The sequence below is a fragment of the Phocoena sinus genome, chromosome 3, assembly GCF_008692025.1.
Source record: "Phocoena sinus isolate mPhoSin1 chromosome 3, mPhoSin1.pri, whole genome shotgun sequence".
Taxonomy (NCBI): Eukaryota; Metazoa; Chordata; class Mammalia; order Artiodactyla; family Phocoenidae; genus Phocoena; species Phocoena sinus.
The window spans coordinates 166,646,119-166,664,663 of record NC_045765.1 but is presented as its reverse complement, the minus strand read 5'-3'; positions in this window follow the sequence as shown (position 1 = coordinate 166,664,663).

Below are 18,545 nucleotides of genomic sequence, written 5' to 3'. Positions count from 1 at the left end.
GGAAACAACCAAAATACCCATCAAGTAAAATGTGGCATAGCCACACAATGGAATATTATTCGGCAATAAAGAAAGAACAGAGTACTGATACATGGTACAACATGGCTGATTCTTTAAAACATTAAGAATGAAAGCTAAATAAAAGAAGTCAGTTACAAAGAATCACAAGGTGTATAAGTCCATTTACTTCAAATGTCCAGAATAGGCAGATCTATAGAGACAAAGTATATTAGTGGTTGCCTAGGGCTGTTGGGAAGGGGAAGTAAAATGGGGAATGACTGTTAATGGGTAGGAGAGTTTTTTCAGGGTGACAAAATGTTCTAAAATTGATTGTAGTGTTATTTTTCTGGATTTTGTGAGTTTATAGCACTTGTCATCTTTTTAAAATGTATAATTCATTGTGATTTGTTCTCATTCTAAATAGTCTCTTCTGTAAAAATAAATAAATTTCGTCCACAAAATCAGAAAAAATAAAGTAAAATAAATAAATAAAATATCTGATTATTTATATTACCCTTTCCTTGTGTTTGATGTTCCATCATTGGCCTAAGAAGGTGTTTCAGCACTCACTTTCTCAAACTGTAGCAGCACTGTCTGTACCTAAAAATGCTGAAAAAATGGGGCTTCCATGTCAGAGTACTCTGACTCATGAGAGAAAAGAATCTACGCCAAAGAAATGAGTAAAGCTATATATAAGATATTAAAATAGGATGCAGACAATTTTTCCTCTGGCTTCATAGGTGTTAATAATTGACTATATTGAATCTTATGTAATAGAACATTTTAAATAATATTATGGTGCCAGGTAAGTTGCAGCATCATTCTGAGACTAATCATTCAAAGATTAAAGAAAAAGGAATTGACTATACTAAGTATAGATACAATGAGCTCATTAAGAGACACAAACTGTTACAGACTTTCACACCAGAAATGAGAAAACCAGGAAGCATCTTCCAGGGTGAGTTACTGCAACATATTGGCTGAGGGACCACAAACAGCTGAGAAATGCACTGCTGAATGCCTGCTGGGTGACAATGCAACATATGAAGCATTGTCACTTTCCCAGGATTCAGTAACTTGTTGATTCACAAATTTTGCTACAAAGACTGAGTCAATATCTCAGGGACAGAATTGCACTTTTCCTTACAAGTGGCTAAATCTATAGACGTGACAGGACTTGCTATTCTGCTCACATTGGTCCAATATGAGTACAAAATCATCATTTAAAAAAGATTTTCCGGTACAGTAAATGAATATTTAACACAAGACTTAAGTGGTGCTGAAATATTTGAACTATTGAATAGCTTTTAAAATCATAGTTTATCCCAGAACAAAAAAAAGTATTGATGTTTTCACTAATGATACAGAAGCAGTGGTGGATAAAACTGCTGGCACATGAATCAAAGACATTGCAGGAAACTGTACTAGCAGGTTGTATTCCTCCCTACCACATACACCCATTAAACAAAAGAAACAAATTTCAAAAAGAGTTATACTTAAGAATATCCTAGATGAAGCAGTAAAAATTATTAAATCTCAACCCTTTAGTATACATCCTTTCAAAAATATTTTGGATGTTAAAATGGGAAATGTAATGGTTATCTCAAGAAAAATCACTTGTGTGATTTTTTTAAAAAATTAATCTATTTATTTATTCTTGGCTGCCTTGGGTCTTCGTTGCTGTGTGCAGGCTTTCTCTACTTGCGGGCGAGCAGGAGCTACTCTTTGTTGCCACGAGCGGGCCTCTCATTGTGGTGACTTCTCTTGTTGCAGAGCACGGGCTCTAGGCACGTGGGCTCAGTAGTTGTGGCACACGGGATCTAGAGCGCAGGCAGTAGTTGTGGCACAGGGGCTCATTAGTTGTGGTTCACGGGCTTAGTTGCTCCGCAGCACGTGGGATCTTCCCAGACCAGGGCTTGAACCTGTTTCCCCTGCATTGTCAGGCGGATTCTTAACCACTGTGCCACCAGGGAAACTCCTTGCGTGATTATTTGAGTTACAAATAATACTAGCTATTTTTCCACAGAACACCTTTTACATTTGAAAAAATAACTGACAGACCAACTATGGTTTTTCGAACATAGATATTTGGCAGATACTTTCTTAAAAATGAATAAAGTGAGGCATTAACTTCAAAGGAAATAGCTGACAAGACTCGTTTTCAATGACAAAATCTGAGCTTTCAAGTAAACACTGAATTTTGGAAACTTTATGTTGGTCACTGTGAGCTAGACAGCTTCCTGATATTTTAAAAATGTTTCTTATGAGCTCGGTAGCCATATTAACAAACGTGATTATTTGTGTGATGTCTCAGTAGATGGAACACTCATAAACAAAAGCTCTTTTGGATCACTCCTTAATGTTTTAAGAGTATAAAGTGGCCCTGGAACAAAAACAACAAAAATTTGGAAAATTAGCGTAGTGAACTGTTGCAGGAAAACAGAAGAGAATCAGTGGAAAATAAATCCTGGTCAGACCTACCAGAAGAGAGACAATTTTCTTACTTCAATTCAGCACCTTTGTGAGGAGGGACCAACAGTATTTCTAATATGGAGCCACTTTAACATCAGCCACTTTAACATCAATATGGTTGAACCAGAGCTGTGTAAGCTATGCCTGAGGAAGACCGGATCTCACTGTGTGACGTGGGGCTCAGCCTTGCCTGGGTGAATGACCAAGGGACATCGGTATCATTGTTACACAGTCCATGCTCGCTCTGCTCACCGTACAACAGGCCAATAAATCAGAGAGGGGGTGTAGAGGCAAGGAATACGACTTTATTCGGAAAGCTGGCAGACCAAGAAGATGGCAGACTAAAGTCTCGAGATAACCAACTTATCGGCGTTTGGATGCCAGTTTCTTTTATAGCACAGAGAGGAGGAGGAGATGAGGAAGTAAAGTAAAAAGGTCATAAGTTTTGCAAATGTCCCCTGGAATGGCCAGCCTCAGGGAGGGGATGTGTTACTTTCTTCTTTCTTGCAGCCATCCACAGGTGGACAGGGTCCGGATGCTTCCCTGAACAAAGGCACTTTGGTTTAACATTCAGGCAGAGGGGCAGGGTTCCCCGAAGCAGGCCATTATGTACAGACAGTATCCTTTTAGTGAACCAAAGCAGCGGAAGCAAAGATTAAAGTAAAAGAAACAGATCCAACCTGTAGTCAGATTTGGCTCTTCCTTGTTACATCATGGCCGATGAAAGCGCTAATGTTGGGATAACAGGTATCTACACGTGAGTCCTGGCTCTGTCCATAACATTCTGTGACTTAAGTTGGGCCAACTGAGAGTTTTCTTATTTTTAACGTTAGGATACAGCAGTACATAACTCACAGGGTTGTTAAGACAATGCACATGCATGCAATGTCCTGACAAGAGTGCCTGAAATAGAGTGAAACCTTAGTAAATGTTCTCTGCCTGCAGCAATTTAGTGCCCAGAGTGGCCAAACGGAAGCCATCTTCCTTAGAGCAGTGGTTCTCAAACTTGAGCGTGTTTTCGATCCTCAGCAGGACACTCCAGGGCCTTTGCAATCAGGTGCCCAGTTCTTTTACAGGCTCAGCTCCCACCACTGTATGAACAGACTGTGATCTCAGTAAATCACCTGCCTGACTGTTCCCATTCCTGGGCCCCCTTCCCCTCCCTAGCTTCCTCCAGTTAAAGTGGAGCAGCTGTGCTACTTCTATCAGGAGCCTCATGCACAGCCAGAATCAGTGTCCCCATCTTCTGATCCATCATCACCCTCTGTGGTTTCTTATTACAGAATTATTTATTATAATGTGTGTCATTCTTATATATGAACATACCCAACATTCTATGTGACACATAGATGACAATCTGGAACTGTTTCCTGAAGTGAACTGAGAAAATTTCCTCAATAAGGTGGCATATTATCAGAGAAGATAGAAACTTCTCAACTTCAGGGTGATCTTCCTGATATCAGTGTCTTGGTATGTAATGCTGGCATACCAAAAATGATAAGACATTGCAACAAACTCTATTGTTTTTAAATTAATGTGAGAAAATATTTCAATAAAAAGTCATGTCACTCTTTTGATACAAGTCTAATATAATGACAGAAGTGACTAGTGACAAGAATATTCTTAAAGTATTAAATGAGTAATCACCTTTTATGTTTATGTAAACTTTCAGGAAGCAATTTCTGAACTTTATTAACTTAGAATACTATTAGATCATGTCCAGTCCCTGGTCATATAGGCAGTTCTTTAGAGGCCAAATTTTGCACCTATAGAAAGATAAAAAGAAGTCAACTCAAAGTGTGGCCTTGTCGCCTTTATTCAAGCTTGTTTCGCTTCAAGTAAAAACTGTTGATTCAATAGGATGCTAAAGTATATGTCATTCACATTTAATAGGCAGAAAAACTAGTAGACACTTCTAAAAAAGTCTAAGATCATAATACATGTGGAAAGTGAGTGTTTTATGGGATAAAATCGTTCTTTGTTGTATTTGGTTCACTTGAATGAGTTGGGGCACCAAAGATATCTATCACAGGCCTAATATTATGTTGCTTATTGGAACAAGTTTGGGCTTTGAACTTGGTCATCGACACCTGTCTTCACATTCTAACCCTTACGTGTTTGGCTATGATGCAATTTACATTATTTCTCTGTGCCCCAATTTTTCTAAGCTATACAGAGAGAAGGAGATTTTCACTTCTTGGCATTGTTGGAAAACTAAATGTGATACAGTACTCAAAGTGCCTGACAGAGGAATCATTATTTTTCTGTTTATTTTGTTTATTTGTTTTTCTTTTTTTGGAATTGTCGCAGGCTTCTAGGATCTCAGATATTTTAGAGGCTGCATGGGTGATCTCATTTCCTTATTTATGAAGGCATGTAGAATATGGTACTGATATTACAGGCAAAGGATGAATTAAACAATGAGTAGTATTTACTCAATAACAGGTCATTGCTATAAAGAAATTACTGGACATAGACACCAAAAATACTGGGTTTGAGACACTTGCAAAATGGGCCTAATTATCTTTTTCTTCTCCCACAGATGTTTGCAAGATTCAAATCCAATAAATGGAAGTACTTTGAACACACACATATACACACATGTGCGCACATGAAGGATATTGATTTTATTCTGAAAATTAAAGAGGAATTAGATTTAACATAAAGGAAAATATGCAACAAACTATAAAATAATCTAATTGTTCACCATTTTCACTGGATCCTCTTCAAGAACTTAGAATATGGATATTGAACACTCCCCACCGTGTATTCTTTCAACCAAATTATACAGCAAACTATGTGCTGGACTCTGTGACAGGCAGGATGTCCATGCTATGAACAAAAAGAATACTATTCTGCCTTCAGAGAACGCTTTGTCAAGCCAAAAAGACAGACATTAAACAAACAAGAAACAAGAAAACAAAGACAACTTTAACTGCACATGTGTTAAGTCCTATAAATGAAAACAATTATGAAAAAGCAGTTATGAAAAAGAACCTGGGGAGGGGGCGGGGCCCTGATTTGGACCCAGGTCAGGGCAGTCTCTGCCAGGGTGATGTCTACCCTGAGATGGGAAGGATGCATGGAGGTGAGGCAGGTGAGGCAGTGGGCGATCTCCAGAGGGGAGCAGCATGTATCAACATCCTCAGCTAAGATAATGGGCCACCGTGGCTGGACGTTAGAGAGCAAGGGGGGGTATTGGGAGTTGAGGTGGAGAGAGGACATATGAGAGATTGTTTAATTTAACCCACGTGCAATGGGAATCCATGGAGGGCTGTCACATGGGAATGGCAGGATCCAGTCAAGGACTGCAAAGGTCACTCGAGCTGCTCTGCACAGAGTACACAGGAGGGGAGCAGGTGGGTGAAGGTGGATCAGCAAGGACAGCATCCCTGCCACCAGGTGTGTGGGGGGAGGAGGGCCTCTCACTACTGGGAGGGGAGGGAGAGGAGGGCCTCTCACTATTGGGAGGGGAGGGGAGAGGAGAGTATCCTGGGTACTTGGATGAGAGGAAGGAAGATTGGACCCAGAGGGAGGGAAGGAGGTAAGTGGAGTCGGGATATATTTTGCAGGTAGGAAGGCCAGGTAGGTTTGCTTAAATTATAACAGCCAGACTGCATCATCATCTATCTCGCTGTGTGGGAAAGACAATTATATGAGCAGGAGGAAATAGCATGACTCTTTTAAAAAGAAAATTTTGCTTGACTAATGGCTTTTGAAAATTATTTACAAATATGATTTAAAATATTGTATAACTCTATTTTCCTCATGGGAAAAAAAAGCAATATTCTAGTAATTTCTCAAAAAACAATTAAAGCAAAGTATTGAGTGATGCTAAGAGTGATAACTGGCAATTACTTTAGTCAATATTATTGTTTCATTTATCCCAAAATTGAAAGTTTATCATCATAATTCTATAATAATGATTTTTATCATTAGTTTTTGTGATTATACTTCAGCACTATTATCATACATTTTCATTTGCTACTTCTACTTTTCTAAAGTTTCCCTACATATATTTTTACAGAGATGTTTTTATGTTAAATGTTTCAATATATTAAGCCTTCAATAATTACATTAGTCACAGCTCTATTTTTATCCTACTGTCTTTTTTTTAACTTGATTTTATAGCAAGGGTATTGCAAGATATGGCAGGTTTTCATAACCATTTTAAAAATAGATGTACTTAGGATGATATTTCTCTGTAATTTTGATAAAATAATAATTGCATTATGACTAGTTTGTCAAGGAATGGAAAAGGAACTTTTCACTGTAGATACATAAATCATAAGAATTTTACAATAAACTGGCCAGCCAGCTAGCATCTGAGATAAATGTCTTCAGGTTTTATTCATTATCACATTTAAGCTTGTTACCTTCTCTGCATTATTATTAAGAACTCAATTATCCCTCCTCCAACTCTGTCCGCACTCATGGTACTCCCTTTTGGGGAGCTGGGCAGGGTGGGAGGATGCATGTTCTCTCACATGAGGTACTTAAGCTGTCTGAAATTCTTCATCCTCTTTGTGATTTTCTCACAGCAAATGTTTCCATATACTCCTTTCCTTTCAATGTATCCAGTGACTGATTCTGTAATGCATCTTTCATTCACCCAGGCACTCATAAAAATAACGTAGTTTGCTCCGTGACGTCAATAATAGGAGAACTACACCTGCTATTTGCTATGACTGAAGATGCTACCTATCAGCCAATTCATATGAAGTACATCGATCGTAGCAGCAACACTAATAAAGTTTTATAACAGTTTCATGTGTCTTAAGATTCTGAATCGTGACCAAAGCAGTAAATAATTAAGAATCAATCAACTCCACGGAGATTAATAGTTTCCAACTTAGCAGAAATCTCAGGAAGCCACATATGGTACAGGGAGAAAGGCTTCCAAATTCCCAAGAGCTTCAGTTCATGACTTTATTGAGACACTTAGCCCTCCTGGAGGGGCAATCTTGGGGAAGAAAGAACTGGAGAATAAATTATCTTGGCTTCTCTTAGATGTTTTCAGTTTGGTCAGAACCAGCAAACCTTAAGCCACCTGCTTAGGATCAAAGATGCCAAAAGTGTTTATCTTCCCTCTGAGCCCTTAAAATTCATGTAACTCCAAATACTGGGGGTAAAAATAGGGTGTGTTGAGTTGCTTTGGTTCTATAGATAATATTAAATTACCCAGGAAATAAATCTAATTTTGTTTCTTCTCATAGTTCTGTCCTCTCTACAGAACAACATAATTATAAGGAGACATTGCGTGTAGTTTGTCTTCTCCTAAAGAAAAGAAATTCTATTAAAAATAACAATGAAAGTTTTAAACACTCTTTGCATAATTCTAGAAAGTTGACATAGGCTTCATATCAGTCTCTCATTTTAATTTTATGCACATAGCAATGCAGTGAGGAAGGCAGAGGGTTCATTGGCTCTATTTCACAGATGGAAAAGATCAGACAGGAAAGTTGTATAATTTCCCAAAGGACTTGAAGCTTGGACACGGGGGACAGAGATTCAAGGCAAGATGTTCTAATCTCTTCCCCCAGTAACCTAAGCCTCCTTACTGCTCCTTTCTTCCCACTGGTTCACAGTGCTTTGGGACAGGGACTCATGTAAATTCTATTGGTTTAAGGATAAAGCTACATGAAAATCACAAATTTATTTAAATAATATTAGTACCTATTTTCATTATATTACTTTGTGTTGGCTTGGCTAGGTTTCTAACAAGTTATCAGTGGATTTGCACTCTTCTGATAATTGTATCAATAGATTAGTTTATTGCACTCCAACCCTCCCACCAAGAACAACTAGAGACACTGACAAAATAAAAGGGAATATCTGTTGGAAGGCTTTGTAGAACTACCAAGAGAGGAGAAGCCAAGATCCCAGAGATAAAAGGAAGTGCAGAGAAGCAAATTCACCATGAAACATGATTTTTTCCCTTGAACCATTTGTAAATTAAAAAGCTAGTTCCCACTGGCTCAGAAGCCAATCAGGTAACTAAAGCTGAGAGGTTAAGAAGCTGAGCAGAACATTCAGAAGTCTCATTGTATTAGAGACACCAAAAATGGAGTTCAGATCTCAGCAAGAGGAGAATGCCTGGCAATTAACCCAGGCATTCAGTGCAAATCCTGAAGGGCTACATACTATGAGTAAGAACAAACTGAAATGAACCAACCCTTTAAGAAGAATACAGCTCAGCCTCTAGTTAATTAATCCCTGATCAGATTCAATTTATGGTTTGCTTCTGAGCCATTGGGCTCTGAATTTTTAGTTCACAAAATCTCAAGGGTCAATTGGTACTTAACAATGAATTATCTGCTTGTCAGAAGTAAAAACAGATCATCTCTAAGGATGATAACAAATTATCTTTACAACATTTAAAAATATATGTGTGGCATTAAATTTAAAAAAGTACTTAACACACCAGGAGATAAGACCAAATGATAGAAAACAAAGAAAACAAACAAAGGGAAACAGACACAGAACCATGAGAAATCCAGACATTTTAATTTATGTTATCAGACAAAAACTTTAAAGTATATACACACATATTAATATGACCAAGAAATTAGATGGCAAAATGGAGATTATCAATAAGGAAATTGAAGCTATAAAAGTAAATCTAGTGGAAAATATAAAATTAAGTGCATGGTATAAATATAATTAAGAGCATAATAGATTGTTTGACAACAGGATATTGAGAGCTGAAGAAAGGATTATTAAGCGGAAAGACAAGTCAAAAAAATAGACTAAAACTGAGGGAAAATATGGTTCAGAGTATACAAGATAATATAGTTCATGAAGAAAAAGATCTAACATTATTATGCTTAAGTGGAGTTTCAGAAGTAGAAAAGAAATAGAATGCAGAAAATCTGTATAGGAAAAAATAAATGACAAGAACTTTCAAAAACTGATAAGCAATATACACTAAACAAAAAATGTGAAGAGAAACATACCCATTGGAGTAAAAACTTTTAAAATTTAGAACAAATAGAAAATCAAGAGTGGATAGAGGGGGAAAACAAAACAGAAACTTCAATGATGAAAAAAGTTTGACAGAATTTCTCAACTGAAAAAATGCAAACCAGATTACCTGATAGTAAAATCATCAACCTGTTGAAATAAAATATATGCCAAACTAGAATTCTATCCCCACCTAAATATCATTAATTTTTAAAAGACAAAATAAAGATACTTTCAGAAAAATAAAAACTGGTGGAATTTGTAACTTCCACACCAAATAAATTATCCCAGATAGGAGGACAGAGATATAGAGAAGAAAAAGAGCAAGAGAAAGAATTAAATATGTGGGAAAACACCTAAATGAATATTGACTTTCTCAGACAATTATATTGTTTCACTGAGTTTTAAATATCTAGAGTATTAAAATATATGGCAACAATAGCACAAAATATGAAAGAAAAGCAAATAAAGTGTTCTAAATTCCACATAGTAGTAAAAGTAAAAAGTATGGATTCAGGTTGTAAACTCTCTGGCATTTGTGCACCAAGAAACATGAATAAGAATGTTATAACAGCAGTATTTGTAATAGAAAAATGAAACCTGGAAACAACCCAAATAGTCATCAACAGGAGAATGTCTAAACAAAGTATGGTTCATTCATACAGTGGAGAACTATACAGTGATAAGAATGGACACACAATATGAATGAATGTCAAACACACAAGAAGCAAAGCACAGCAGAATACTACTGTTCATGACTTTCCTTATAAAATTTTCAAAAATCATTAAAGCTTAGCTATGCTATGTGAAGTGAAGATAGTGTTTTCCAACTCAGAGAGGAGAAAAGAGCTGGTGATAGGGAAGGGCAGAGGTGAACTTCTGATGTGTTGGAAATGCTCTTTCTCTCGATATGGGTGATGTTTACATGCTGGGTTCACTTTGTGATAATTCATTACATAGAACATCTATTATTTCTGCACTTTTCTGTACATATGGTATACTCCAATAGAAAAGAAAGGAAAGATGTCTTGGAAACTAACAAGTAATGATAATCTGTGGCCCCTGATTCTCAGGGTAATATAGAATGCCCTTTTCCAAAAGTCACCAGTGTTTGTGCCAGGCTGGAACCTCTACTGAACCAAAATATCTGCTTTTGCTAACTCCTGCAGATTCTCCTGTGTTTTCCCCAATGTTGATATTTTACTTTTTACTGAGGCTGGAAGGAATAAGGGAGAGGATGAGCAGGAAGTGTGAGGATCGTGTGGGATTGCATGAACGTGAGCCGTACAGAGTAAGCCGCCCACTTGACTGGCCTGGAGTTGTGTTTATAAAGCAGTTAAGTTAGAATACATTTGGTTATATTAAGTAAAATGTCCCAAATTAAATTTAAAAATTAGAATAGAATTACTTACATTTATAACCATACCAGCATTATTCATTTATAAGATTACTTCTGCTGGAACATTACCCAAAGTGTAAGACTGGGTTGAAATGAGTTTACAACTCATTAGCAACTGTATTAAAAGATCAGAAATCAACCACTGAGATTTTTTCTAGTAAAATATAAAATAGAGTACACACAAGTTCCAGTACTTCTCACCAGAATACTATGAGTAATACTTTTACAAAGTTAGCTTTTCTTTATTTCTGTGACCACCCTTCTCTCTTCTATTTTTTAGTATGGAATGATCTGGAATAAAAAAACTTTTTCTCCAAATCAGAAGTAGGCACTGAACAATATCATTGTACATTCCTTCTTTCATTCATTTCGTGGTCTCTTATCTGTCTTATGAAACCCCTGAGCTTTAAGAGTCAGTATTGAAATCAAACTCTACCAGATCCTTACAAAAATAGTACATGGGAAAATGTATAACCAATAGACACAGAAGCTACATCATATTCAGAGGGGATTTTCTTTCTATCTTCATTCAAAGTCATTACTAAAATTCTGTGAACTTAAATCAATGGTTTATTTTACAGTAAAGATAGCAAATATGTAGGAGAAGTTATTTTTAGATGAAAATAAACATCCCAGAATGGGATGAGAATTTGTTCTCATCCAATCCATTTGAGTCTCTAAACTATGACCAATTCACTTTCCCATTCTCTATGGGTTATTTCAAATATTTTCCCTTCTCCTAAAACTCCACTTCTATAGAAGCTCTCCTTTCTAGCATCTTTGGGAATTTAACCATTGCCTGATCTATGTCAGATTTTTATCACCAGTTCCACGCAGAAGTGCTTTCACTTGTATTCATCATTTCTTTCTCCCCTTCAGTCCTTGGGAGCAGATGCTCCTGAATTAAGCCAAGCTTCTCCCCAGACACCCTACGGACTCATCCACTTAGCCACCTCCTCAATTCACAGCAGCCCTGAACTAGCAATTATCTTCTTTCTGCTCTATATTCAACCTCACCATTTTCAAAAATCTCCTCATCAGCATTTTAAAATGCTCAAGATTCTCCCTTCCTAAAAAAAAAAAAAATCCCCTTGACCTTATATATTCCTCCAGTTACCCACATACCCCTCATTTCACACCAAAACCTTCTTGAAAATTTGCTACATTTTTTCCCTCCATTTCTTCACCACTACTCTCCAACCCGATCATAGCTCTCATTTCTCCCAACATGCAGTTCAAACTACTACACATAAGGCTCTAGTGACTCCTTGCGGTCGGACCCAATGAATGTTTCACATCTCTTCCTGCCCAGAACGTGGTCCTCCTTTCCCAGCGGCACCGTGTTCTACCTAGAGTCAGAAACCTAGCAAGGGGTGCCGCGGAGATGAGAAGAAACATCACCTTCCTGGTTCACTGCCCATCCTCATGGGATCCTGCCGTGTTTCACAGACGAAGTAAATGCCAAACGCTTTTTAAGGCTCTTGAAATATTTTGGCAATTATCTTCCAGAATGTTACATCAGTTTATTATTCTACTTAGAAGTTCACGAAAGGGCTGGATTTGACAACACTGGGATATTTTCATTCTTTCTTTTTGTCTTGGCCAACGTGGTGAGTGAGAAATGGTATTTTACGTTTTTGAATTCCAATAAGACTGGGATCCTTTCCCATAGCTCTTGGCCCTTTGTGTATATGGAGCTTGCATTTTTATCTTTGGCTCATTTCCGTATACTATGTCTACTTCTTCCTGGTTTGTAAACACTCTAAAAATTGATATGACTCTTTTGAGTACATTTTTTACCTATAAAATATACCCAAGTTATATATTATTTTAATTCTATTTACATATATATAAAATACAATCAAATAAAATCAGCTCAGAGTATGGTAGAAGATCACCAACTGTCATTAATAAAATACCAGCATCATGGTAGACCCAGCTTTGGGGCTGAGTAGATAGTAATAGGGCCAATGAATTACATCTTACTCAGAGTGAAGAAAAACCTTGAGTGTTTTACTAGTTCATTCTAGGACAGACACTACATTGCTTCTCAATGAAGCTCAGAGTTCTTGATTTTAGTCAGTCTTCAAGGCAGGAGGATTGCAGTCTTACTTTTTAGTGAGCTGTGAGGTGCCTCCAATCCCTCCCGCGTGGGTGTATCTGTCACTGTGATGAACAGCTGCTCTGCCCCTCCTCTGGGGCTGGGTCAGGGGCAGTACTGGACAGTCGGGGTGAGCTGCAGAACTGAGCACAACAGCTGTCTCATCAGGCCCCAGTATACGTGAGAGTCCAACACTGACTCTTTACAATTATGTGACCTCAGTGCTGAAAAACAATGATATGCAGAAATCCGGACTAAGCAAGAGATTGTTTTCAGCTCTTATTAGACAGACTCTACAGGGTTTCCTGGGCGCTCTCACCCCAGCTCTCTCCATTCCTTACCTGGAAGATGCAGCCGACCTTCCCAGCCTCCCTCCCTGCAGGGCTCCCTCCCAGCCCGAGCTACACAAAGTCAACTGATACGTCTCCCCAAACTTTGACTTTGGCGCTATCACTCTCTCCAGGCTCTAAAGGATAAGAGTAGGTTTAGGATACCTAGTTCAATGTCTGGCACTTACTTCCTGAAGAAAGTATCCGTTCCTTTTCCAAACTTTGAATGATAATGATAATTCTTTTTTGTTTTATTCGCTAGTTTGTTATGTATTTTAGACTCCACATATAAGTGATACCATATAGTATGCCTTTGTCTGACTTATTTCACTTAGCATAATGTCCTCTGAGTCCACCCATGTTGCTGCAAATGGCAAAATTTCATTCTTTTTTGTGGCTGGGTAGTATTCCATTATATATATATATATATATATATATATATATATATATATATATATATATATATATATATACCACATCTTTATCCATTCATCTGTTGATGGACACTTAAGTTGCTTCCAGACTCACAGATTTAGAAAACAAACTAGTGTTTACCAGTGGGGAGAGGGCAGCAGGAAGGGGCGATATAGAGGTGGGGAAAAAAGGGTCATTATGGGATTATATGAAATCACATGTGTAAAACTTTCGAAAATTGTAAAGCACTATAGAATTTAAAGAATCTTTCATGCAATTAAAAAAATAAAGACACTAATAATTCAATGAATCCACTCTTTACAGATGGAGTGTAAGCATCTCAGTACCCAGTTGAAAGCCTTGCATCCCCAGAGGTGTCCATTTGCAGACAAGATCCTCTGTCCTGCTCTTCATTCTCCCCTAAAGGACCCATGGACCCAACTCACTTTGACCTGCCTTCTGCATTTACTAGGAGTCCTGGCTCCTCCCTGGGACGCCCCCTCCCGACTCAGGCTGGGAAAACCCTATCTTTCACCCAGACACTTTTTCCTCCAGCCCATATGACCATGAGGACCTCAAACTCCCAGTGTGGGTGTGGTGAGCAGCGCAGCATCCCAGAGCCTCAGAAGATGCTGCATCTGGACACACCCTGACCCCTGGGTCAGAATTTTAAAAACATCTGGAGGCCAGTCAATGCTCCTTCGAGTCTGAAAGCACTGATGCGACCATCCTCCACGTGTGACTAACCCACAGCTGTCAGCACCTGTTTTCTTAGCTGCCGAGAAGCAGCCCTCGGCCTCTCCTTCCCTTTGCCCCTAGGCTCTCCAGGCATTGGCAGTGATCACAAATCCACTGGGCCTTAACCCCAGTCCCTCAACCTCCTGGCTTACAGGACTCAGGGTTGCCTCCCTCTCTTACCCAGAGCTTCTGCTGAGGCAAGTCTGGACCTGCCTGCTGGTACCTGGATTCCCTCATGTCCCACATGGGGCCCAAGGCTACACCTTCCCACAGAGTCTGTGGCTCAGCCCCTGCTCAGCCACACATGGCCCTGGCCTGACAGACCCCAGCGCCCCCTGCTCTTCAGATGACAAGTAAATGCACCCTTCATCTGGGCCTCCCCCTGATGCAGGGGTCCCACACACAGGACTTCTGAGATTCCTGAAGAGGAAGGGGTTTCCTGGGACCGCCTGATTGCCCTGGGCACTGCTGGTATTAGAAGGAGAATCAGAAATTACAGAAGTACCTTCTCGCTGACACTCCTCCCTGTACCATAAAACGCAAAGAGAAAGCCCAGTATGAGCAACAGGGAAATCTAAGCTTATGTGTGGGATTATGATCTGCCCAAGACAGCTTGTTTTAGTGAGGCAAATGCCACTTTCCCCACTTTGCTGCCCTACATTCTACCCCCTCAATGCCCACACATGATTCTTAGGAAAAAGGAGGCAAGTACGAATAAAAAGGCCAAATGGTAAGAGTATTCACGTCTGATTCCTGTTGCTTTCGTAATGGTAAACATCGCTTAACTCATTCGGATACAGAAGCCACTCTGATTAGTTCCTATGTGATCGTAGCACATAGAACACTGATAAAAGATTTGGTTGATGAGTTAAGCTATTCAACATTTATAACAGTTTATATCCATTCAGATCAATTCATATTGACTTCTCATGAAGTCTGATTCTATAGATCAAATTGAGGAAGAAATTTGGTAATCACGCAGTTACTGTCAAAGATGGTAATTGCCAACATAGATTAAGTCAGGTGAAAATGGCCTTCATTTCAGGCCTCAATTATGCATTTTCACTGATCCTTGCAGTTTTCCATTAAGAGGACAAAATAGAAAATCATTCAGTCTAGCCATTTGACAGTAAAGATGACAACTAAGAAGGCTAGTTCTTCCTAATTGTGGCATGTCATTTCTTCTCTGATTTTGCAGAAAAGTTTATTATTTTCTTCTAAAATCTCTTTCCTTTTTACCAAATTTGTAATCATAATAACCAGTAAAACATGTTGAGACTACTGTATCACTTTAAAATAAGGTGAATATCTGTCTAAGTGTGTGTGTGTATGTGTGAAATATGAAAGTATGAAAGATTAAATGCAATCAGGGTAAGTTAAAGGAAAAATAAGTAGATAGTAACTACTTTATATGTGTCTAGTTCTGTGTTTCTTCTTGTTTTATCTTCTAATGAGTGCCTGTGGTCACATTTGGTTGCTATTTTTCATGATGATTGTTAAGATGTCTGGAATTCTGTTGATACGTCTCCTCATATTATTTTGTAACTTGTTTCAGAGTTTCCTTCAACTGCAAGTAATAGCAAACTGAATAATGAGAATAGACTAATTAAATTTTCTCCAGAGGCACCAGAAGGGTAGATGCATTCTGGTTGGAGGAGTATCTCCAAACTGAACCTCAGAACCAAGTTCCTCCTACCTTCCTGTTCTGTGATCCTTAATGTCTGACTTTCATCCTCATGTTCATGGAATGGTTGCTGTGCCTCTAGGCATCACATTTGTAGTCCAGGCAGCGAAAAAGAAGGCGGGAAAGGGCAAAAAGGGTGTGCCAGCTGAGTCTGACACTTTTTATCAAAAACAGAACAGCTTCTCCAGAAGGCCCACCTCCAAATTTGGATTCTTTCTTATTGGGCAGAATTATGTCACATGGTCACCACTAGCTAGAAGGCAGCCTGGAAAATCGAGATTTTTTTTAGCTGGACACATGGCTGCCCAAAATGACACAGAGGTTTCCTTAGAAATGGAAGAAGAGGGGTAATAAATATAGGTAGACTAATTACAGTGTCTTCTGCAGTTCCCGCTAGAGTTAGGGTATAGTTATACGGTTATTTTAGATTTAATAATTAACACTGGATATGAGTTAGAGATATGTAAGACTCATAATATTTGTGGTCTGAGAAGAGGGAGCTATGATCCGGTAGGGAATCATCAAACACTGTCTGACTAGTGTGTGGCAGTGCTCACGGGATTGTCAGATGAGCCCCTGGAGAACGGCTCTAGTACAGCCGCTGATGCTGTTATTGTGTGTTCCCTGGGTTTCCTGGTAGGAGAGTGGGTGGGAGAATGGCAGGGTGTGAACCAGGAGAGAAGAGGCTCCAGAGGTGCAATGTGGAGGGGGAATGACTTACAGAAACACTGAGAAGATTCACTCCTGTGCAGGGCTTCAGATGCTGCATCACCGTTTCCCTTGATTCTGTGTTCATCACAAGTAAGTATATTTTCCTGAAGTCCTGAAAAAAGAACACTGTCTAATTTCTCCACAGGACACTGACCACCCCAGCGGGGCCAGTGATGGTCATCATAAACACAAAAATGTATCCAACATGTGCTAGTAACTGAGTTAGATTTTTTTATTGATACCGCAGCAGATGCTGTGTTGGGTTCTTCATCTGCAGGGTCTCTTCTAACCCTTGTAAAAACCCTGTGAAGCAGGAATTATTAGCCCCATTTACACACGTGTACCCGTGACCAGACAGACCTCCTGCTGACCCAAGTCTACATGTCTACAGCATTGTATTATTCAGGGTTCTTCAGAGAAACAGAACCAATAGGATGTAAAAATATATATACCTGTGTGTGTATGTAGTGTGTGTGTGTGTGTGTGTGCATGTGTGCACATGTATGTGGGTATATGCACATCCAGAAAGCAGGGGAGGGGAGAAATGGAGAAACAGAGGTACCCACTGATCAGGTTAGAACCTCTTGGTCCAGCCATGCCCAAACTAGATTTCTGCTCTGGGAGCCATTAAATTCTCATTTTACATTAAGCTAGTTTGAGCTGGGTTTCTGTTTGGGTAGAATCTTTTCAACTGCATTTAATAATCATCTCTTCTTCCCCTGCTGCCAAATGGATAACAAGCTGTACACATTTTCCTTTGAGGGGTTCTCCTTTCGGCATACATGAGCCATCCCCGGGGTCGGGCGGGGTTGGGGGGAAAGAACACGTCAAGTGCAGCTATCACAAAAAATAAAACATGCACAAATACACCAACACACAGTTCCTAGCCCTGAGAGAACTGTCCCTGCAAAGCTCTGCATGTATAATTTTGAAGTCATGATTTAGAAAAATGGATTTGTACTCTTGTATAAAGAAAATGAATCTGCTCACTTTCTCTTCGTCATATCTCCTCATTTTGGTGTTCTTTGCCAATGTAAAACAAATTAGGATTCTAAGTCGAATAGTTGATATTCTTAGATTGTGTTAAATCGTTTTGCATCAGGAAAATAAACCAAGTTTCGATCTGTGATGATACACATAATCTTTCTTTCATATGGAAGTCCTAATACGATGTGTCAGACGGCATTTATATTCTCTCCCACCACTACTATGACAATTGCATCCCGAAAGGAGAACTTTCCTTTCCACTTAGTACACTGTGAAACCCTCTGCCTCGTCTCTATCCCTCTGTGAGAATAAACTCTTTCTCAATACTCCCTTTCATGCAGTCACTTTAAAATACAACCAATTTATTCTCTCTTTAAAATATCTATTTTAAAATCTTTATAATTTCTGGAACTCATTGGCCATGTTTCATGTTGACAAGAAAATCATCTGATTATATGATACATATTGAATGTATTCCATATGCACACAGCCAGACTTACTCTTCAGAAAGTAGTTTAGTAGCATAAATTGAGGACAAGCGAATTTACACACCTAGAAATAGATGTGGAGTTCTTTTATTCCTTTACTGATTTTCCAAAATGGTTGTCCTGGCACCCCAGCATTTTAAATCTGGCTAAATAAGGGAGAGCTATATTCCTCTTAATTGTCTCAGATGTATCACCATGTCCCATAACTTCTCTTTCTGAGCAGGGCATTCTCTCCCCTGACCAGACTTCCCTCTGCTGG